This window comes from Sapajus apella, unplaced genomic scaffold (genome assembly GCF_009761245.1).
Source record: "Sapajus apella isolate SASKATOON/1434 unplaced genomic scaffold, GSC_monkey_1.0 scaffold91, whole genome shotgun sequence".
Classification (NCBI taxonomy): domain Eukaryota; kingdom Metazoa; phylum Chordata; class Mammalia; order Primates; family Cebidae; genus Sapajus; species Sapajus apella.
The window spans coordinates 4378493-4403360 of NW_022437031.1; the positions used below are offsets into that span (position 1 = coordinate 4378493).

The window sequence follows — 24868 nt, forward strand, 5'->3', positions numbered from 1 at the left end:
AAACACATTATAATCAATCTCTCAAAATCAAAGACAAAGAATTTTGAAAGAAGCAAGAAAATACCAACTCATGCATACAAGGGAAATTCCATAAGACCATCAGGAGCTTTCTAAGCAAAAATCTTACAGATCAACAGAAGGTGAGATAATATATTCAAAGTGCTGAAGAAAAACAAACTGTCAAAAATGAATACTATACGCATCGTCTGCCCTTCAAAAATAAAGAATAGATAAGAATTTCACCCCCAAAAAGCTGTGCAAATGTATCACCATTCGACATGCCATGGAAAAAAATTTGACAGCTAGTTCTCCAAATTGAAAGAAAATAATGATTCTTAATAATATAAAAGCATATGTAAGTAGAAAACTCACTAATAAAACTAAGTACATAGTCAACTTCAGAATACCCTACTGTTATAATGGTGGTATGTAAATAACTTACATCTTTTGTATAAAGGTTGAAAAACAAAACTATGAAAAATTATTATAGCTACAATAATTTGTTAATGGTTATGAAACATGAAAAGATGCTAATTGTGACATTAATAGCATAAAGTGTGGAATGGAGAAACATAAAAGTGTAGAGTTTTTTTTATTTCATTAAAGTTAATTGTTATCAGCTCAAAATAGATGGTTATAACTACAAAAAATTTTGTTCAGTCTCATGACAACTACAATTAAAAAGCTTCTAGTAGATGCACAAAAAAATAAAGAAAAATATCGAAGCATAACACTGAAAAACAACAAATAACAACAAAAAAAAGACAAAGACAGGAATAGAGAAAGATACCACCCAACAGAAAGAAAACAATAAACAAAATTGCAGGTATAAATCCTCATCTATCAGTAATTACTTTCAATGTCAGGGAATTAAAGCTTTGAATCAAAAGACACAGAGAGGCCCGAATAAAGTTTTAGAAATAGGAGACCTAACTATATGACAGGATGCACATAGACTGAAGGTGAAGGGTTAGAAAAATATTTTTTATGCAACTTTTAATCACAAGAGAAGTAGCCATACTTATATAGACAAGACAGACTCAGTCAAAATATTTCACAAGAATCAAAGAAGGTCAATATATAGTGATAAAGAGAGAAATTTTTCAAAAGGAGATACCAATTACAAATAATTAAAAATACTTCAAAAATGTCTTAAGAGATAATATAATATAAAAATATGTAAACAATGACATCAAAAACATGAAATGTTGGGGAGGGAGTAAAAGTGTAGAGTTTTTATATGCAATCAAGGTTAAGTTGTTATCAACTTAAAATAGCCTGTTATAAAACATTTTATGTCAGCTTTACGATAGCCAAAACCAAAAAGCCTATAGTAGAGACACAAAATATCTAAATCAAGAAATCAGAGTATATCACTAAAGAAAACTGTCTAATCACAAAGAAAGACAGCAAGAGAGAAAGTAAACAACAAAAGTGATATAAAATATCCGGAAAATAAATAACAAAATGTCAATAGAAAGTCATTACCTACCAATAATTACCTTTAATAAAAATAGATTAAATTCTCCTCTCCAAAGTTATAGAGTGAATAAATAGATTTTGTAAAAGATCTAACTATATTCTGTCTATAAGACTCACGTTACCTCTAAGGACACTCAGCCTGAATGTGAAAACAATGGGAAAAAAAAATTCCATATAAGTGCAGACCAAAGGAGAGGGGGAGTAGCTATACTTAGATAAAACTGATTTTAATTCAAAATTATGAAAAGACATATGAGCCCAGCACGCTTCCACTGTGTGACCCTTACCATTCAGGACATAGACATGGGCAAAGGCTCCATGACTAAAACACCAAAAGCAATGGCAACAAAAGCCAAAATTGACAAATGAGATCTAATTAAACTAAAGAGCTTCTGCACAGCAAAAGAAACTATCATCAGAGTGAACAGGCATCCTACAGAATGGGAGAAAATTTCTGCAATCTATCCATCTGACAAAGGGCTAATATCCCAAATCTACAAGGAACGTAAACAAATTTACAATTAAAATAAAACAAACAACCCCATCAAAAAGTGGGCAAAGAATATGAACAGACACTTCTCAAAAGAAGACATTTATGTGGCCAGCAAACACATGAAAAAAAGCTCAATATCACCGGTGATTAGAGAAATGCAAATCAAAACCACATTGAGATATCATCTCATACCAGTTAGAATGATGATCATTCAAAAGTCAAGAAACAATAGGTGCAAATGTTCCGGTAAGCTTTATGACATGCCAAAATATAAGGAAAACCATCAGGTAGGTGGTCAACAGTAGTTACAGTTGAAGTGTCTATCATTTCAGCTCACATGCTCCATTCAGGTACAGTGCTTCTGTGGTTTCAACACCATTCAAGGAGCATAGAAGACTTTGTTGAGGCTAAGAATCCCAGGACTCCCATTTCTACAACTCAAAAGTGTTAACCATTCAAAAAAAAAAAAATCATCTCTTCAACAACAAGAATTTTCTCCTCTCTCATTTATGCTTTCTCCCCTGTCTCAGAAAATTACATGTACTTTTCCCTTCTTTTAAAGCAGGGACTGTCATTTTTTGAACTATTTTTATTGAGATAATTATAGATTCACAGGAAGTTTTAAAGAAATACAGAGAGAACTTTTGTACCATTCCCCCAGTGGTTATGTTTCATGTAACTAGTGTATGATATCAGACAGAGAAAATAGATATTGGTACAATATATGTGTAGAATTCTATATCAATTTATCACATATGTATATTCCTGTAACCACCACTGATATCAAGATACAAAACATTCCCATGACCACAAATATCTCACATATATGATACCCTTTTATAATTATCACCTACCTAACCATCCTTAACCCCTGGTCACCACTAATGTTTTTATCTCTATAAGTTTGCCATTTCAAGAGAACAGTGATGGAGATCCAACCAAGTTTTTGCGTGTATCAAAATAGATGATTCCTTTTGTATTTCTGACTAGTACTCCATATTACAGATCAGGGCAGTTTGTTGAACCAATCATTAATTATAGAATATTTTAATTATTTACAGTTTTAAAATATTTAAGCTGCTATAAAAACAGTATACACATTTTTGCATGGATATAAATTTTCATTTCTCTGGGATAAATACCTATTAAGTGTAATTGTTTTAAAAAAATCTTTTTATTATACCATATGTTAAGGACATACAGAAGTGCAATGAACAATAGGATAAATCCTCATACTCATCACCAGTTTCAAGTTACCACACCTCAGCAGCCGGTCTTGTTTCCTCCATACCCTACCCATATCCATTGCCTCTCCTGAAGACTGTTCTAATGCAGTTATTTTATATCATTTACACATTTCTTGGTGTTTCCAGAAAGTATAGAGTCTTTTTAAAGGTATAATTACAATTATCACACCTCAAAGGAACAATAATTCCTTAATATTACTTAATATCTAGTGAGTGTTCAAATCTGCCTAGTTATCTCTTAATTATTTTTAAAGATTTCCATGATCCAAATCTAGTAAGATCTATACCTACTATTAGCTAATACGTCTCTTAAGTCTTTTTTGACACAAAGGTATTTATTTTTTTATTCCTTAATATGTATTTGTTGAAGAAATGGGTGTTTTGTTTTGTCTTTTGTTTTTGTGTCTGTCTGTCTATTCTGTAGCATTTCCCCCATGTCTGAGGTCTGCGGATTGTATCCCTTTATAATAATAATAATTTTTTTTTCAGATGATGTTTGATTATATAAATAAATTATTTAGTGGGGATTTCTAAAATTTTGGTGCACCCATCACCTGAGTATTGTATACTGTACCCAATGTATAGTCTTTTATTTTCATACCTCTCTTATCCCTCCCCCTGAGTCCCCAGAGTCTGTTATATCATTCATATATCTTTGCATCCTCATAGCTTAGCTCCCACTTATAAGTGAAAACATATAATGCTTGATTTTTCATTCCTGAGTTACTTCACTTAGAATAATGGTCACATGCGCAGAACGTGCATGTTTGTTACATAGGTATACATGTGCCATGGTAGTTTACTGCACCCATGAAGGCATCATCGACATTAGGTATTTCTCCTAATGCTATCCCAGGCCCCCCACCCCCAACAGGCCCAATTGTGTGATATTCCCCTCCCTGTGCCTATGTGTTTTCATTGTTCAACTCCCACTTATGACTGAGAACATGCAGTGTTTGATTTTCTGTTCCTGTGTTAGCTTGCTGAGAATGATGGTTTCTAGCTTCATCCATGGCCCTGCAAAGGACATGAACTCATCCTTTTTTATGTCTGCATGGTATTTCATGGGGTATATGTGCCAAATTTTCTTTATCCAGTCTATCATTGATGGGCACTTGGGTTGGTTCTGAGTCTTTGCTATTGTGAATAGGGCTGCAATAAACATGTGTGCATGTGTCTTTGTAAGTAGATTTATAATCCTTTGGATATATATTCAGTAATGGGATTGCTGGGTCAAATGGTTATTCTGATTCTAGATCCTTGAGGAATCCCAAACAGTGTCTTCCACAACGGTTGAACTAATTTACACTCCCACCAACAATGTAAAAGTATTCCTATTTCTCTACGTTCTCTCCAGCATCTGTTGTTTCCTGACTTTTGAATGATTGCCTTTCTAACTGGTGTGAGATTGTATCTCATTGTGGTTTTTATTTGCAATTCTTTAATGACCAGTGATGATGACCTTTTTTTTCATATGTTTGTTGGCCACATAAATGTCTTCTTTTGGGAAGTGTCTGTTCACATTCTTTGCCTACTTTTTGTTGTGGTTGTTTGTTTTTGTTGAGTTACATGATAATTATATGTTCAGTTTTATAAGAAAATGCCAAACTATTTTTAAAAGTGGCTGCATCATTTTACCTTCCCAACATCAACAAAGGAGTAGTCCAGTTGGTCTGCATCCTTGTCAACATTTGATATCATCACTATTTTTTATCTTAGCTGTTCTAATAGGTGTGTCATAATATCCCATTGTGGTCTTATTTGCATTTTCCTAAGATTAACATTATTAAACATATCTTTATGTGTTTACTTGCCATCTATATACATTCTTCAGTGAACTGTCCTTTCATGAATCTTTTAATTTAATAATTAGATTGTTTGGGTGTTTCTTTTCTTTTTAACTGCTGAAATTTGAAAGTTACATATTCAAGATATGAGTCTTTTGTGTGATGTGCATTTTGCAAATACTGTATTACAATCTGTATTGTTACCTTAATTACTACTAAAAGGTCCTTTTTAGAGCAAAAGTTTTGAATTTTGATGAAGTCCAATATTACTTTTTCCTTTTACAGATTATACTTTTATTGTCAATCTAATAACTATTTGATTAACCCTAGATCCCAAAGAGATTTCTCCATATATTTTATTTTACAAGTTTTATAAGTTACTTTTTACATTTAAGTCCATAATCAATTTAGAGTTAATTTTTATGTAAGTTGGACAATTTAGATAAAAGGTTTTGTTTTTGTTTTTCCTGTTAATGCCCAGTTGCCCCAGCACGATTTTTTGAAAAGGCTATTTTTTCTTCATTGAATTGATTTTGCACCTTTGCTTAAAATCAGTTGAGTATATGTGTGTATGTCTACTTCTGAGTCTCTATTCTGATGAATTTATCCACAGTGTATGTATCTTCCTGCATCTATACCAAACAGTCTTTACTGCTGTAGTTATTGTAATTTAATTTCTGATAAATTGATTCATCCCACTTTATTCTTCTGTTTGAAAATTGTATTGACTATTCTAATTTCTTTGCATTCCAATGTAATTTTAGAATAATTGTGTTTATTGATATAAAAACTGTATTGTATATATAAATATATATGTTTATATTTGGTGAGATATATATGTAGTGTCAGATAGGTTTATTTGCAGAACAATAACATCTTTACATTGTTGAATCTTCCAGCCCACAAACACAGTATTTCTTTACATTTATTCAGATGTTCCTTTACTTCTTTCATAAATATTTTATAGTTTTCAACAAACAAAGCCTATATATGTTTTGTTAGATTTACACCCAAGTATTTTATTTTTGAGTGGCTATAGTGTCATATTTTGCATTTTGTTGTCTACAGATTCATTACTAGTACTGGACAAGGCTGTATAAGAAAATGCATTTGCTTTTCACATGTTGATCCTGCACCTCTGACTTTGCCAAACTCATTATTTGTTTCTACAACATTTCTTAGATTTTTGGGGGTTTTCTATGTAGGCAGTCATGTCATCCGTAAGTAGTCATGATTTTCCTTTTTTCTTTCAGATCCATTTTTTAAAAAATACTTTCTTATTGTGTTAACTAAAAATTTTAGTTAAATGTTCAATAGCAATTCTGAGAGCAGAATTCTTACCTTTTTCTCCATCTTAGAGGAAGGCACTCAGTTTTTCACCAGTAAAGGTAATGTTAGCTGTAGGTTTTTTGTAGATGTTCTTTATCAGGTTGAATAAGTTCTCCTAAATTCCTAGTTTTATAAGATTTTTTATTATGATTGGGTGCAGGATTTTGTCAAATGCTCTTTCTGCATCAAATGGTTTAATTGTAATATTTTTCTTATTTAGCCTGTGAATGTGGTTTATTGTATTAATTATTTTTAAAATATTGAACCAACCTGGCATAACCAGAATAAAAACCACATTGGTTGTGGTATAAATTCTTTTTATATATTGCTGAATTTTATTTGTTTATATTATTTTGAAAATGTTTTATGCTTATATTCATAAAGGATTTTTATCTGTAGTTTTCCTTTTTATCTTTCTCTTATTGTTTCTAGCTTGATTATGTATGCTCAGAAAACATAGCTTGTATTATCTCAACTCTTATATTTGTTGTGGTTGTTTTATGGTCCAAGATTTGGTGTGTGATAATGAATGTTTTATATGCACTTGAAAACAATATGTATTATTTTGTACTGTGGTGGAATGATGTTTAAATGTAGAATAGATTCTGTAAGATCATAGTGTTGTTTAGTTTTCCTATACCCATACATTAGTTTTATATATTAGCTTATATTATATATTAGCTTATATATTTTATATATTAGAATCTATTCTATATACAGAATCTATTCTAAATAGATTATCTAAGATCATAATGTTGTTTAATTTTTCTATACCCATATATTAGTTTTATACATTAGCTTATATTAGTTTTATTAGTTTTCTCTCTAGGAGTTTTATCCACTGCTGAGAGAGGGTATTAAAGTCTTTAAGTACAGTTGCAATTTTTTCTATATCTCCTTTCAATTTTATTAATTTTTGCTTCATGTACATTTCAACTCTATTTTTTGTGGTGCTTATTGTTCAAAATTGCTAAATATTCTTGGTGCATTGATACTTTCACCATTAAGTAATTTCCTTCCTTTTTTACTAAAATATTTGTTAGCTTTAAAATTTGCTTTATCTGATATTAGTGTAGCCACCCCGATTTTTATTGTTTTTTTCCTAGTTTACATTTTTACATACTTTTACATTCAACCAGCTATGTCATTATGTTTGAAGTGAGTTTCTTGTATCTAGCATATAGTTGGATATTTGCCTTTAATCTCTTTACTAATCTTTGTATTTAATTGCTGTATGTAGCTCCCTTACATTATATATAATTTATAATATTTTCTCGCTTAAGTCTGTCACTTTAGTTTCAGTTTTCTGCTTGTATTCTCTGTGTTTTTATTGTTGTTGTTTCTCTGTTTCCTTTTACTGTCTTCCTGTGAAATTTTTAACATTCTTAAAATTCCATTTTATTAATCTGAAGTTTTTGAGTATATTTATTTGCATAGCTTTTTCATATAACCTTGTTACTCTAAATATTGCATTATATATAAATTATCTGACATAGTTTGTTAACATCAACATTTTACCAGTTTAACTAAAACATAGAAACCTTATCTCCTTTTACATGCCTTTACCCTCTCTGATTTTAAATATAACTTTCAAAAATATTTACTCTACATATATTGAGAACCACATTAGAGAGCATAACAATTTTTGCTTCACCTGTCAAATATGATTTAGATATCTCAAAAGGAGAAGAAAAGTCCATTGTATTTACACATATTTTTGCACTTTCTGTTATTTATTCCTTCTGCCTGATGTTACAACGCTCCTTCTTTTATTCTTTCTTCTCTGTTTAGTGATCATTCTGTAGCCAGTATTTTATTTCATTTATTTTTTTCCCATAAGTTATTGGAGCACGAATGTTATCTCTTTAAATGAGTAAGTTCTTTAGTGGAGATTTGTGAGAACCTGGTGCACCTATCACCTGAGCAGTATACACTGCACCATATTTGTTGTCTTTTATCCCTTGGCCACTTCCCTTGCATCTCCCAAATCCCCAACGTCCATTGTATCATTTTGATGTCTTTGTATCCTCATAGCTTAGCTCTCACATATCAGTGAAAACATATGATGTTTGGTTTCCCATTCCTGAGTTGCTTCCCTTAGAATAATAATCTCTAATCTAATCTAGATCATTGCAAATGTTGTTAATCCATTCCTTTTTAAGGCAGAGTAGGATTCCATCATATATATGTATATATTATATATATATATTATATATATATTATATATATATATATATTATATATATACAAAATATATATATTATATATATGTGTATATATATATAAAATATATATATTATATATATATGTATATACCGTTTCCTCTTTTTTTTCACTGCTTTGAGTTAAGATTTATTCTTCTGCATATTTCCACTACAATTTCACTTTCTGTTTAATATTTATAAAAACCTAAAATGTACAACTTTATTGAAGTGTAATTTATATATAATAGGCTGTATTCATTCAAACTCTACAGTTCAATAAATTTTGATAAATGATTACACTCTAAACCCACCACCACACTCAACTTAAGTTACAGAACATCTTCATCATCCCTAAGAGTTTTCTCACAATGTTTTACAGTCTGTCACTACATCCTCACCAGTCCCAGGGAACTAACAGTCTGCTTTTGCCACTAATGACTGGTTTGCATTTTCTAATATTTTAATATAAATGGAATCCTACAGTATATACTCTTTTGTCTGGCTTCTTTCAGCACAATATTTTTGAATTTATTCATGCTGATGTATATATAAGTAGTTCCTTTTTATTGCTAAGCATTCTATCATATAAATACCCCTTATTTAGTTTCTTCTTTCATTGATCGATAGAAATTTGTTTTTTATACCTCCTACAAAATTATAATACATTAATGTTGCTTTTAACAAGCACATTCCATAATAATTACAATGATCACACTATCCAGAAATTTTAAGTACTTAAAGCCTACAGACACAGGGAATCTTAAAAGCTAAATCCAAATTTATATAGATATTCTTGCTCCAGAAGGGTTATGATAGGTTAATAAATAAAAGACATCCAAGCATGAAAACATATTACATTAGTATAATAAAATTCTATGGAAGTTGTAGAATAGAAAGGTGGGAAATTTCCTAATGATAAAAAGTATGTTAACTGTGGTATTTAGGACCTATTATACACATTTCAAAAAAAGATGTGAGTTTTATCTTTTTAAGTCAGCATTTACAACATGCTAGAAATTTAATACTTTATGTGTTTAAATGCAAACTTTTATATGTCCATTTTAAAATGTGGCTTTGAAAATTAAAAAATAAAAGTAAAAACATTTAAGGACTCCTTTTCTCTGGCCCTACTCTCTGGCTCTTTGATTGTCTGAGGTGAGCAGGAACACTGTGCTTTTTTAAAATGTTCCTTTGGTGAGGCTGGGCACAGTGGTTCATGCCTGTAATCCCACACTCAGGGAGGACAAGACAGGAGGACTGCTTGAGCCCAGAAGTTTGAGACCAGCCTGGACAACATAGAAAGACCCCATCTCTAAAAAAAAATAATTAGCTAGGCATGATGGCCCACAACTGCGGATCCAGCTATATGGGAGGCTGAGGTGGGAGGATCCCTTGAGCCCAGGAAGTTGAGGCTACAATGACCCTTCTTTGTGCCACTGCACTCCAGCCTGAGCAACAGAGCAAGACCCTATCTCAAAATAAATTAATAAATAAACTCCCTCAGGTGGCTCTAATGTGCAGCAAGGTTGTGAAGAGTTAGCCTAAAGACAGTAATCTGTCTCAGTAAGGCAATGTTGGACAAGAAGTAGAAAAAATGAAAGCCACATTGTTTACCATTTACCTGGGAGTGTTAGTCATCTGTCAAGTTTATTTTTTTTTTAACTGAAATCAATTTCGTTTATTTGGGATACTGATATATCAGATAGCTTGAAATGTGAAGGCAATATTTATTTATTTATTCATTTAATTTTTTTAAGTGAAAGCAAATTTATTGGGAAAGTAAAGGAATAAAGAATGAGTACTCCAGCCGGGTGCAGTGGCTTATGTCTGTAATTCCAGCACTTTGGGAGCCTGACGCAAGCAGATCACGAGGTCAGGAGTTTGAGACTAGCCTGACCAACATGGAGAAACTCTGTCTCTACTAAAATTACAAAAATTAGCTGGGTGTGGTGGCAGGTGCCTGTAATCCCAGCTATTCTAGAGGCTGAGGCAGGAGAATGACTTGAATCTTGGAGGCAGAGGTTGCAGTGGGTCAAGACGTGTCATTGCACTCTAGCCTGGGTGACAGAGTGAGACTCCTTCTCAAAAAAAATAAAATAAAATAAAGAATGGGTGCTCCATAAACAGAGCAGCCCCAAAGGTTGCTGGTTGCCCAATTTTAAAGGTTATTTCTTGATTATATGATAAACAAGGGGTGGGTTATACATGCCTCCTTTTTTTGATTTTACTTTAAGTTCAGGGGTACATGTCCAGATCTTGAAGGATTGTTACATAGGTATACATATGCCATGGTGGTTTGCTGCCTCCATCCCCTCTTCACCTACATTAGGTATTTCTCCTAATGTTATCCCTTCCCAATGTCTCCACTCCCTGCTATCTCTCCCCTAGCCTCCCACACCCCAACAGGCCCCCCATGTTGTTCCTCTCCTTGTGTCCATGTGTTCTCATTGCTTAATACCCACTTATGAGTGAGAACATGCAGTGTTTGGTTTTCTGTTCTTCTGTCAGTTTGCTGAGAATGATGGTTTCCAACTTCATCCCTATTTGTTTCTTTTAACCATTGTTGCTTTAAAATTGTTTTGTCTGATGTAAGAATTGCTACTCCTGCTCAATTTTGGTGTCCGTTTGCATGACCTATCTTTTTCCGCCCCTTTACTTTAAGTCTATGTGAGTCCTTATGTGTTAGGTGAGTCTCCTGAAGACAGCAAATAGTTGGTTGGTGAGTTCTTATCCACTCTGAAGTTCTGTATCTTTTAAGTGAAGCATTTGGGCCATTTACATTCAATGTTAGTATTGAAATGTGAGGTACCATGACATTCATCATGCTATTTGTTGCCTGCATACTTTGTTTTTTGTTTTTGCTTTTGAACTTGTATTTTGTTTTATAGGTCCTGTGTGCTTTATGCTTTAAAATGATTCTGTTTTGCTATGTTTTCAGGATTTGTTTCAAGATTTAGCGGTCCTTTTAGGAGTTCTTGTAGTGGTGGCTTGGTAATGGTGAATTCTCTCAACATTTGTCTGAAAACAACTGTATTGTTCTTTCATATATGATGCTTAATTTTGCCAGATACCAAATTCTTGGCTGAAGATTGTTTTGTTTAGGGAGGTTGAAGATAGGCCCCCAATCCCTTCTAGCTTATGGGGTGTCTGCTGAGAATTCTGCAGTTAATCTGATAGATTTTCATTTATAAGTTAGCTGGTGCTTCTGTCTCACAGCTCTTAAGATTCTTTCCTTTGTCTTAACTTTGGATAACCTGAGAATAATGTACCTAGGTGAAGATATTTTTGGAATGACTTTCCCAGACTTTCTTTGTGCTTCTTCTATTTGCATGCCTAGGTCTCTAGCAAGGCCAGGAAGGATTTTCTTATTTCCCAAAATATGTTTCCCAAGCTTTTAGGTTTGTCTTCTTCCTCAGGAAATCCGATTATTCTTAGGTTTGGTCATTTATTATAATCCCAAATTTCTTGGAGGCCTTGTTCATATTTTCTTATTCTTTTTTCTTTGTGTTTGTTGGATGGGGTTAATTTGAAGACCTTGTCTTCGAGCTCTGAATTTCTTTCTTCTATCTGTTCAATTCTATTGCTGAGACTTTCAGAGCATTTTGCATTTCTAAAAGTGTGTTCAATGTTTCCTGAAGATTTTATTGTTTTTTCTTTTAAGCTGTCTATTTTGTTGAATATTCCTCCCTTCACTTCTGGTATCAATTTTTTTTTTTAATTTCCTTGCATTGGGCTTTGCCTTTCTCTGGTCCCTTCTTTACTAGCTTAATAACTAACCTCCAAAATTCTTTTTCAGGTAAGTAGGGGATTTCTTCTTGGTTTGAATCCATTGCTGGTAAACTAGTGTGATTTTTGGGGAATGTTGAGGAGCCTTGTTTTTTCATATTACCTGGGTTGGTTTTCTGGTTCTTTCCCATTTGGGTCAGCTTTGTCAGAGGTAAGGTCTAAGGCTGAAGGCTGTTGTTCAGATATTTTTGTCCCACGGGGTATTACCTTGATGTAGTACTCACCCTGTTTTTCTTGTGTTTGTGCCTTCCTGTGAGCTGACTGCAGTGATTGTTGTCTCTCTTTTGGGTCTAGCCACCCAGGAATTCTACCCAGCCCCTGGCTGGTGTTTGGTGGTTTTGCACAGAGTCCTGTAATGTGAGCCATCTGTGGGTCCCTCAGCAATAGATACCAGTGCCTGTTCCAGTGTAGGTGGTGGAGTGTGCAATGGAATCTGTGAGAGTTGTTAGCTTTAGAAGGACCATCAAGTAGGGGTGGGGCTAGGTGTGTCTGAGCTCAGACTCTCCTTGAGCGGATCTTGCTGAAGCTGCTGTGGGGGATGGGGTGAGATTTCCAGGTCACTGGAGTTGTGTACCTGGGAAGATTATGGCTGCCTCTGCTGAGTCATTCAGGTTGTCAGGGAAGCGGGGAAAAGCCAGCAGTCACAGGCCTCACTCAGCCCCAATGCAAATTGAAGGGCTGGTCTCACTCCCACCTTGCCAACAGCAACAGCCCCTAGTCTGTTCCCAGATGGAGGGCAAGCTTGAAAACTTGCCTGATGCTTTCTGCCTCCCAGCTGTGAAACAGAAGGGCTTTGGTTCTTCCTCCACCTGTAAAATATGCAAGATGGATTCACATTCTCCTCCAAGTTCTGGCCAGGGGGCTTCTTGCCAAGCTCAAATTGTTACAAAGTTCAGCTAGGGACGTCCTTCTCCCTGGTAGGGTTTTACCCCCTGCTCCTCTGGCCTCCCTCCTGATGGATCCCTGTGGTGCCTAGCAGGAATGGGCTACTTGGGGATTTACCAAACTTCCTGGGCCTCCCTGCTGCCTCCTCCACCCCTTCATTTCACTCAGCTTGGCTCTCTAACCTGACTTAGACCCCGGTAAAGTTGGGAACGTTTCCTGCAAACAGGCCTTCAGCTTCTTCAGTGGGGGTATGTGTTAGGGAAAGAAGGGCTTCCCTCTCCCACTTCTGTAGTTGGAGCAGAGTATTTGGGGTGTCTCCCAGGTTCTGCAGGAGCAGTCCACTTCCTTCAGAGGGTCTGTGGGTCCTTTCAGGATTGCTGGTTCGTTCTTGCAGTCGATCTGAAGGTAAAATTCACAATGCAAGCCTCCACAGTGTTGCTCTATCTGGAGCTGCAATTTAGACCTGCGTCCCGTCCATTATGATCTACTGAGCCAACATTTTAAATAAAGTTTGCTGGCAACAAATTATTTTAGTTTCTTTTCCTCTGAATATCTTATTCTACCTTTTATTTCTGAAGGATATTTTAGTATATGCAAAATTCCTGATTGAGAGTTCCTTTTTTTTTTTTTCCAGAACTTGAAAAATGTTGTGCCTCTTCTTTCTAGCCTCCACAATTTTAGATGATAAATTCTCTCATTTAAATTGATGAAGTGTGATTTCTCCCTCAAAATATTCTTTTCTTTTTTGTCTTTAGTTTTCAAAAGTTTGACTATGATGTGTCTTGCCATAAATTTCTTAGCGTTCATTTTGTTTCAGTTCACTCAGCTCCTTAAAAAGACATATGTTTATATTTTATCCTAAATTTGAGGATTTTGCAGCCATTATTTCTTCAAATACTTTTTGACTCTCATCCTTCTACTCTCTCTTTAGGACTCTGATGACAAAAATCTTTTGTTACACTTCCACAGGCCTCTAAGATTCTATTCATCTGTTTAAGTCTATTTTCTTTCTGTAGTTTAGATCAGGTAATATAATCTAGTCTATCTTCCAGTTCATTTATTCTTTCTTCTGATCTGTCCATTCTCCTGTTGAGCCCATCCATGACTTTTTTTATTTTGGATACTGCATTTTCATATATATAATGTCAACTCATAAAGCTTAGAGCCAGATGCAGCTCTTGGCTCTACTATCACTGTAAGTTTATACCTTGTAGCTAAATCCTCAAGCTTAACTACAAAATATAAACTTACAGTGATAGGAGAGTCTATAATAAGGAGACTTTTTCTAATGAAAAGTTTGGAAAATGTTTCTTGGGAGAAATGATGAAAGAACTAAATTCCTTTTGTTTTTTTTAAGTCAATACATTTTTATTCAAGGAATTCCATGTTGTGATTTCTTCCACTGTCCATCAAGGTCACTTTAGATCCTCTAAAGAGCTGGAGTGAAAATATTTACCTTCAAGTTAGTCCTTTTTAATGAAACTGATGCTTATTTTAATCCAGTTGTCCTGTCAGCCCATAATTATTTTATTTTGGTTTCTGCCATCTCGTTTTAATATAGATATACTGATGAAGACTTCAAAATTCACCAAGAATCTTTGGCATCTAATTTCTTTAACAAATTTACTTTAGGGTCTTTTTTATTGTAAGTGGTGAATCTACCTGGTTCTCAATTTGACACCCTCTCTTAACATGAATGAGACTGAACTAAAGTTCTAAAGAGTTAAGTGTGTTAACAAGGAAAAAGTGCATTCCAGGCAAAGAGAGGACACATACTAAATTCCTATGATGAGGAACAGGGTATATTAGAGAAAACAATAAGGGCCAGCGTGGTAAGTGCATAGTGCATGCAAATAGTGAAGAGGAGGTAAGTGTGAAATGTGGATAGAAGCCATGGAGCTATAGGCAAGAAATAAATTTAATGTTCATTTTAATTACGATGTGGTACCAGAGGAAGGTTTTAAGCAGGGAAGTGATGGGATGTGACTTGATTGTAATGCTCTCTTTGGCTTGGCAGTGAAGAGAGGAAGAAGAAGAACTGGAAGAAGAGAGACCAATGCAGGTGATGGTGGCTTGGATTAGGGTACCAGGGTGGAGTTAAAGGTAGAAGCAAATAGATAAATGCAGAATATATTTTAGAGTTACAACCAACAGAATTTTATAAAAGGTTGACAATAAGGAGTGAAGGAGTGGGAAACCGTGTCAGAGCCTTACAAAAAACTACTTTATTCATAAATATTTTTGTAGTATCCGCACAATGTTTATCCTTACCCATAATTTCTAAAATATTTTCATATTTATTTATTCACCTCAGCCTCACAACCAGAGTGATAGTGGTCATTACTCACCACCAACACTACCATTTGTCAGATTAAAAAATTTACTCATGAAAGTAAAGTGATTTGCACAAAGATGAACAGCAAGGAAAATGGGACATGGCATTTTCTAACTCCAAGATAAAGGAGTTTTAGTTATGTATTTTTATGCAGCTCCACATTGAACTAATTATTCTCAACATCAAGCCAAATTATCTGTGGTTGAAGGGCCTATATAGAGTACATGAGGGTCTACTCATTCTCTCAAAACACTAAACACTTCCCTTGTACAAACATATGAAAAAAATAGGTAATCATCATTGGTCATTAGAGAAATGAAAATCAAAACCACATTGAGATACTATCTCATGTCAGTTAGAATGTTGATCATTAAAAATTCAGGAGACAATAGATGCTGAAGAGGATGCGGATAAATAGGAATGCTGTCACACTGTTGGTGGGAGTGTAAGTTAGTTCAACCATTATGGAAGACAGTGTGGTGATTCCTCAAGGATCTAGAACTAGAAATACCATTTGACCCAGCAACCTGGTTACTGGGTATACACCCCAAGGATTATAAATCATTCTATTATAAAGACACATGCACATGTATGCTTATTGTGGCACTGTTCACAATAACAAAGACTTGGAATCAACCCAAATGCCCATCAGTGATAGACTGGATAAAGAAAATGTGGCAAATATACACCATGGAATACTATGCAGCCATAAAAAAGATGAGTTCATGTCCTTTGCAGGGATAGCACTAAACAGGTCATCAAGACAGAAATTCAACAATTAAACAATAGACTTAAACTATATGATAGAATAAATGGACTTGACAGATATTTACAGAGCATTCTACACAACAACTTCAGAATACACATTTTTTCATCAGCACATGAAACATTCTGTGTGATAGATCATATGATATCAAGGCCACAAAACAAGTCTCAATAAGTTTAAGAAAATATCATATAAAGTATCTTTTCAGAACACAGTGGAATAACACTGGAAATTAACTTCCAAAGGAACACTCAAAACTATACCAGTACCTGAAAATTAAATAGTCTACTTTTGAATTGTCCCTGGGTCAACAATAAACTCAACATGGAAATTAAAAAATTATTAGAGCTGAACGATAATAGTGACACAATTTATCAAAACCTCTGGGATATAGCAAAAGTGGTGCTAAGAGGAAAATTTATAGCATTAAATGACTACATCAAAAAGTCCGATAGAGCACAAATAGATAATCTAATGTCACACCTTGAAGAACTATAGGAACAGAAACAAACCAAACCCAAACCCAGTAGTAGGGAAAAAAAAGATAAGAACAAAACTAAACAAAATTGAAACAAAAAAAAATTACAGAAGATAAATGAAACAAAAAGCAGTTCACCAATGATATATAAGATCATATCCTCAGTAAACAGTGACAGTTTGACTTCATCTTTTCTAATTTGGATGCCCTTTATTCTTCATCTTATCTGGTTGCTCTGGCCAGGACTTCCAGTACTATGTTGAATAGAAGTAGTAAAAGTGAGCATTCTTGTGTTTTTATACTTCTCAGAGGGGAGTGCTTTCAACTTTTCCTCAATAAGTATGACTTTGGCTGTGGGATTGTCATAGATGGCTTTGAGGTAAATTTCTTCTATGCTTTTTGTTGAGGATTTTAATCATAACAGGATGCTGGGTTTTAACAAGTGCTTTTTCTGGATCTATTGAGATGATCATATGGTTTTTGTTTTTAATTCTGTTTGTGTAATGTATCACATTTATTGATTTGCGTATGTTAACCATCCCTGCATCTCTAGTATGAAATCCACTTGATCATGATGAATTATCTTTTTGGTATGTTATTGGATTCAGCTAACTAGTAGTTTCTTGAGAATTTTTGCATATATGATCATGAGAGACACTGGTTTGTAATTTTATTTGTTTATGTCATTTCTTGGTTGTGGTAGCATGTAGACCAATGGAACAGAATATAGAATCCAGAAACAAAGCCAAATACTTACATCCAACTGATACTTGTCAAAGCATACAAAAATATATAGTGGGGAAAGGACACCCTATTCAATAAATGGTGCTGGGAAAATTGGCAAGCCACATGAAGAAGAATGAAACTGGATCCCTATCTCTCACCTATACAAAAATCAACTCAAGATCACAGACTTAAGTCTAAGATCTGCAATCATAAAAATTATAGAATATTATACTGGAAAAACTCTTCTAGACATTGGCTTAGGCAAATAATTCATGACTAAGCACCAAAAGCAAATGCAACACAAACAAAAATAAATAAATGGGACCTAAATACACTAAAAAACTACCGCACAGCAAAATAAATAATCAGTAGAGTAACAAGACAGCCCACAGAATGGTAGAAAATACTTACACCTATGCATTTGAAAAACTGCTAGTATCCAGAATCTACAAGAAACTCAAACAAATGAGCATGAAAAAAGAATTTCATTTAAATGTGGTCAAATGACACGAACAGACTATTATCAAAAGAATATACTATTATATACATACAGCCAGAAAACATATGAAAAAAATACTCAACATAACTAATCATCAGGAAAATGCAAATTAATATGACAATGAGTTACCAACTTACTTCTGCAAGAATGACTGTAATTAAACAGTAAAAAAAAAAAATGTTAGTATAAATGTGTTGAAAAAGGAGCACTTTACACTGATGGTGGGAATGTAAATCAGTACAACCACTATGGAAAATGGCATGCAGATTTCTTAAAGAACTAAAACAACTACCATTCAATCCAGCAATCTCCTCACTGGATATCTACCCAAAGGAAAAAAAGTAATTATGTGACAAGGTCACATGCACATGCATGTTTATAGCAGCACAATTTTCAATTACAAAGATATAAAACCAACCTAAGTGTCCATCAACCAACAACTGAATAAAGAAAATGTGGTATATATACACCATGGAAAACTGCTTACTACAAAAAGGAATAAAATAACGTCTTTTGCAGCAACTTGGATGGAGCTGGAGGCCATTATTCTAAGTAAATTAGGAATGGAAAACCAAACATCATATGCTCTTATTTACAAGCATATGGTGTTTGGGTTTCCATTCCTGATTTGATGCCATGATGATGCAAAACCATAAGAAGGATATAATGGACTTTGGGGACTTAGGAGTGAAGGTTGGGAGGCGAGTGAAGAATAAAAAAAGATTATATATTGGGTACAGTGTACAGTGCTCGGGTGACAGGTGCAATAAAATATTTGAAATTATCTATAAAGAACTTATCCATGTAACCAAAAACCAAGTGTACCCCAAAAACTATTGAAATAAAACTTAAAAATAAATAAATAAGGAAATTTTACCATTTGTAACAACATGGATCAACTTGGATGATATTATGCTAAGCTAGACACAGAACAAATACTGCATAATCCCCTTTATATAAAGAATCTGAGACGGTCAAATTAATAGAAACAAAGAGTGGAATGGTGGCAGCCAGGGTTTGGTAGTTGGGGAAAATGAGATGTTGGTCAAAGAGTTTTCCAAGAAGAAAACCTCTTAGAGATCAACCGTACAGCAAATGCATGTGGTTGACAATAATGTATTGTATACTGCAACATTTGTAAAGAGGTTAGATGGTGAGTTAAATGTCGTTGTCACAAAAAATAGGGAGGACAGAAATTTTTATAGCTGATATGTATGTTTATGACTTTTTTTGATGATGGTTTTATGGGTGCATATGTGTTTTCAAACTCATTAAAATGTATATATTAAACATGTACAGTTTTGGTATGTCAATCATACTTCAATTTTTAAAAAAATATATACAATTAATGAAGGTGGAGCTATCTCAACCATTTTAAGTGTATAATTCAGTGGTGTTATGTACATTCACATTGTTGTGCAATTATCACCACTGTCAATCTCCAGTACTCCTATCAAACAATTTTCCATGTGCTTATCAGCCATTTGTGTATCTTCTTTGGAGATATGTCTATTCACGTTCTTGGCCAAATTTTTAGTAAATTTGTTTGTCTATTGTTGAGTTGTAGGAGTTTTTTTACATATTCTGAATATTAACTTATCAGATAATCAAAGATATTTTGAATAGTACATATTAGATTCTTAGCATAAATATTGAAAGAAATTTAAGGCATGGTTTATAATTATTCCCAAGTTTGTAACTGATAAAACTAATGCTCAGAGATGAAAAGGAATTTTCCATCACATAGTGAGTCCATACATATAGCTACGGCTAGGAGAAAGTTTTCTGTCCTGCTGAATCTAGAATTCAGATATTGCAGGGCCATTCAAGACCATTGAATCTCAGTACTGTACCTTATCTTACAGACAAAATATTGTGGCCTGAAAAGCAGGAGAGACTTATACAAGGCCACTAAGTAAATTAGTAGCAGAACATGTTCTCAGACCCATCTTTCCAGACTCTGGTAACCTTTCCACTCTACTCTCTAAGAGAGAACAATCTGACACAGTTGGAAATGACTATATCTTCTGTCTACCTCTTAAGGAATTTCCCTTTTATCTAAATACCCAGTACTATACAAATGAAAAATGGGTGATAACAATTACAGTGCCATCTGCATTTCTCAGGCTCTTGGAATGACTGCAGCTTGGCTGTTGGAGGCATCATATTAAAAGGAACCAGGGCTAAGAACATAGGAAATCTGAATTTAGCCTGTGTTGATAGGAATGAATAAACACCTGTAGCATATCTGTTGGCTCCTTCACAGCCACTTGAAGACATTTCTGTCTGCCACCTTCTGCAACAAAAGACCAGGCACCCAAGGAGTTTAAATTGACAAGAATTAGAGGTGGTCCAGAAAAAGAAATATTTCACTCTTTAAAAATGTCTCTCAACTGTTTTTACTCTTTAAAAATGTCTTTCTTCTTGTCTTTGAAGGTTTTGCATGCATTGATTTCTACGATCTTTATGACAGCCCTATGTAGCAACTTTATTACCCCCATTTTAAAAATGAAGACACTGAGGCTCAGAGAAGTCATATGACATTTTTGAAGTCACATGCTAGGAAATCGTACCCCACCTGTCTGATACCAAAGCCTAGGTCACACTGTCTTTGCTCGAGTCTATGGAGAGTAAGGTCGTGGGTAGCATCAGATGTCTCTAACAGAGATGCCCTGGGACCTTGCATATAAATATTTTTAAACTACTTTATCCTAGTGGATGGTGCCTGAAAGCTTGATGTCATAAGCCAATTATTAAAACCAATGCATTACTTACAACAGTGGTTCTCAAACTGTGGTTCCTGGATCAACAGCATAAGCATTACTTAGGAATTTATTAAAAATGCAAATTCCCTGTCTCTATCCCAGACTAACAGAATCTGAATCTCTGAAAGTAGGACCCAGCCATCTGTGTTTAACAAGCCCTCCAGGGAAAAATTAGTGCATCTTAGGATAAATCTAATGAAAGTGAGAACTTCACCTGAATTTTCCCAAAAAAGCTGTCAATTGTTTACCTTAGTTTGTCAGTACACACCCAGTCATGGTGTACCCTTATGCTCCAATTTCTCTATCTATAAAATGGTAACTAGCATAAGGCATCGCAGCTTCTCAGATTTATAATGAGGAAGACCAAAGGTTGGGTACAACTGAGAGTATGGAACTGAGAGACAGACAGACCAGCTTTGATTTCTAACTCTTAGCTCTGAGACATTTCTCTTTCTAACCTCAGTTTTTTCACCAGAAAGGGGAAGGATTCATCCTTCTACCAAGATCCTTTTTAAACATTGGTGAGTCATCATTTTGTGCAGTCTGGAAATTAGATTCCATTATGTAGATATTCTCCTTGTCTTTACAGCTGCTGGTTGAGACACAAAGCCCAGAGAATGGGTGGCTAGACCATGCCCAGGAAATAGATAGCTTTGTTACTTCCCAGAAGATGGTTACTTACACTACCGCCAAAAACAGAGATTTCATGGCATTATCTAATCAGTATATATGCACTGCCAAGTCCCTGCTCATGTCTCCTCAATTGTTCGACCCCAGAGGACAATGTTACGCCAGTCTTGTATTATGGTCCCTACTTACCATATGTCTTTCCAAGATAAACTGTTATCTTGGATAAGCAGCTACTCAGCTGCTACTTCTGCATAACTCTCCATACTTCCACTACATCTTTGAGAATCATGCAGAATGAGTTGAACAGAAGAGGTCCATGTCATCTAGAGTTAAAAACAAATCAGGCCAAAATAAGGAAAGGACAGGTCAATGAAGGAGAGAACACTTTTGAGTGCTTGCTACATGTGATAAACTGTGCCTGCAGCCTTACCTACATCATCATCTTTAATCCCCACAGTAACCTCTAGGTACATAATTCTATTTTTTGTTTGTTTGTTTTTTGTTTTGTTTTTGTTTTGTTTTTTATTGCATTTTAGGTTTTGGGGTACATGTGAAGAACATGCAAGATTGTTGCATAGGTACACACGTGGCAGTGAGATTTGCTGCCTTCCTCCCCATGACCTATATCTGGCATTTCTCCCCATGCTATATCTCCCCAACTCCCCACCCCCCGCCATCCCTCCCCTAGTTCCCCCCAACAGACCACAATGTGTAGTGCTCCCCTCCCTGTGTCCATGTGTTCTCATTGTTCAACAGCCACCTATGAGTGAGACATGCGGTGTTTGGTATGTTCTTGTGTCAGTTTGCTGAGAATGATGGTTTCCAGGTCCATCCATATCCCTACAAAGGACACAAACTCATCATTTTTGATGGCTGCATAATATTCCATAGTGTATATGTGCCACATTTTCCCTGTCCAGTCTATCATCGATGGGCATTTGGGTTGGTTCCAGGTCTTTGGTATTGTAAACTGCACTGCAATGAACATTCGTGTGCACGTGTCCTTATAGTAGAACCGTTTATAATCCCTTGAATATATATATCCAGTAATGGGATTGCTGGGTCAAATGGAATTTCTATTTCCAGGTCCTTGAGGAATCGCCACACTGTCTTCCACAATGGTTGAACTAGTTTACACTCCCACCAACAGTGTAAAAGTGTTCTATTTCTCCACATCCTCTCCAGCACCTGTTGTCTCCAGATTTTTTAATGATCGCCATTCTAACTGGCATGAGATGGTATCTCAATGTAGTTTTGATTTGCATTTCTCTAATGACCAGTGATGATGAGCATTTTGTCATATGTTTGTTGGTCTCATGTAGGTCTTCTTTTGTAAAGTGTCAGTTCATATCCTTTGCCCACTTTTGAATGGGGTTGTTTGTTTTTTTCTTGTAAATCTGTTTTAGCTCTTTGTAAATTCTGGATATCAGCCCTTTGTCAGATGGGTAAACTGCAAAAATTTTTTCCCTTTCTGTTGATTGCCGATTCACTCTAATGACTGTTTCTTTTGCCGTACAGAAGTTGTGGAGTTTGATTAGGTCCCATTTGTCTATTTTGGCTTTTGTTGCCAATGCTTTTGGTGTTTTGGTCATGAAGTGCTTGCCTACGCCTATGTCCAGAATGATTTTGCCTAGATTTTCTTTTAGGGTTTTTATGGTGTTAGGTCTTATGTTTAAGTCTTTAATACATCTGGAGTTAATTATAGTGTAAGGTGTCAGGAAGGGGTCCAGTTTCTGCTTTCTGCACATGGCTAGCCAGCTTTCCCAACACCATTTATTGAACAGGGAATCCTTTCCCCATTGCTTGTTTTTGTCCGGTTTCTCAAAGATTGGATGGTTGTAGATATGTTGTGTTGCCTCCGAGGCCTCTATTCTGTTTCATTGGTCTATAGTTCTGTTTTGGTACCAGTACCATGCTGTTTTGATTACTGTAGCCTTGTAGTATAGTTTGAAGTCCGGTAGAGTGATGCCTCCCACTTTGTTCTTTTTGCTTAGAATTGACTTGGCTATGTGGGCTCTCTTTTGCTTCCATATGAAGTTTAAGGTGTTTTTTTTCCTGTTCTGTGAAGAAGGTCATTGGTAGCTTGAGGAGGATAGCGACGAATCTGTAAATTACTTTGGGAAATATGGCCATTTTCACGATATTGATTTTTCCTAACCATGAACATGGAATGTTTCTCCATCTGTTTGTGTCCTCTCTTATTTCGTTAAGCAGTGGTTTGTTGTTCTCCTTAAAGAGGTCCTTTACGTTCCTTGTTAGTTGTATCCCTAGGTATTTTATTCTCTTTGTAGAAATTGTGAATGGCAGTTCATTCTTGATTTGGCTCTCTTTAAATTTGTTATTGGTGTTTAAGAATGCTTGTGATTTTTGCACATTGATTTTGTATCCTGAGACATTGCTGAAGTTGTTTATCAGTTTCAGGAGTTTTGGACTGAGATGATGGGGTCTTCTAGATATACAATCATGTCTTCAGCAAATAGAGACAATTTGACTTCCTCCTTTCCTATTTGAATATCCTTAATTTTTTGCTCTTGCCTGATTGCTCTGGTTAGAACTTCCAGTACTATACTGAATAGGAGTGGTGAGAGAGGGCATCCTTGTCTAGTGCCAGATTTCAAAGGGAATGCGTCTAGTTTTTGCCCATTCAGTATGATATTGGCTGTTGGTTTGTCGTAAATAGCTTTATTATTTTGAGATACATTCCATCAATATCTAGTTTATTGAGGTTTTTTAGCATAAAGGGCTGTTGAATTTTGTCAAAGGCCTTTTCTGCATCAATTGAGATAATCATGTGTTTTTTGTCTTTGGTTCTGTTTATGTGGTGAATTACGTTTACAGACTTGAGTATGTTGAATCAGCCTTGCATACCCAGGATGAATCATACTTGATCATGGAGGATAGGCTTTTTGATGTGCTGTTGCAATCAGCTTGCCAGTATTTTTTTGAAGATTTCTGCGTCTATGTTTATCACGGATATTGGCCTGAAGTTTTCTTTTCTTGTTGAGTCTCTGCTAGGTTTTGATATCAGGGTGATGTTGGTCTCATAAAATGATTTAGGAAGGATTACCTCTTTCTGGATTATTTGGATAGTTTCAGAAGGAATAGTACCAGCTCCTCTTTGTATGTCTGGTAGAATTCGGCTCTGAAACCATCTGGACCTGGGCTTTTTTTGGGTGGTAGGCTCCTAATTGCTGCCTCAACTTCAGACCTTGTTACTGGTCTATTCAAGGTTTTGACTTCTTCCTCGTTTAGGCTTGGGAGGAGGCAAGTGTCCAGGAATTTATCCATTTCTTCCACGTTTATTAGTTTATGTGGATAGAGTTGTTGGTGATAATCTCTGACGATGGTTTGAATTACTGTGGAATCTGTGGTCACATCCCCTTTATCGTTTATTATTGCATCAACTTGGTTATTTTCTCTTTTCTTTTTTTTAATCTGGCTAGAGGTCTGTTTATT

The 24868-nt window shown here is 35.0% G+C and overlaps 1 long non-coding RNA gene across 1 annotated transcript; it reads left to right on the plus strand.

The window, feature by feature from the left end:
- Positions 1-488: 488 nt before the first annotated feature.
- LOC116534976 lies at positions 489-14845 on the plus strand. The gene is made up of 3 exons (XR_004261982.1): positions 489-502; positions 9436-9439; positions 14571-14845. It is a non-coding gene; the product is annotated as an uncharacterized LOC116534976 (long non-coding RNA).
- The last annotated feature ends 10023 nt before the right edge of the window (positions 14846-24868 follow it).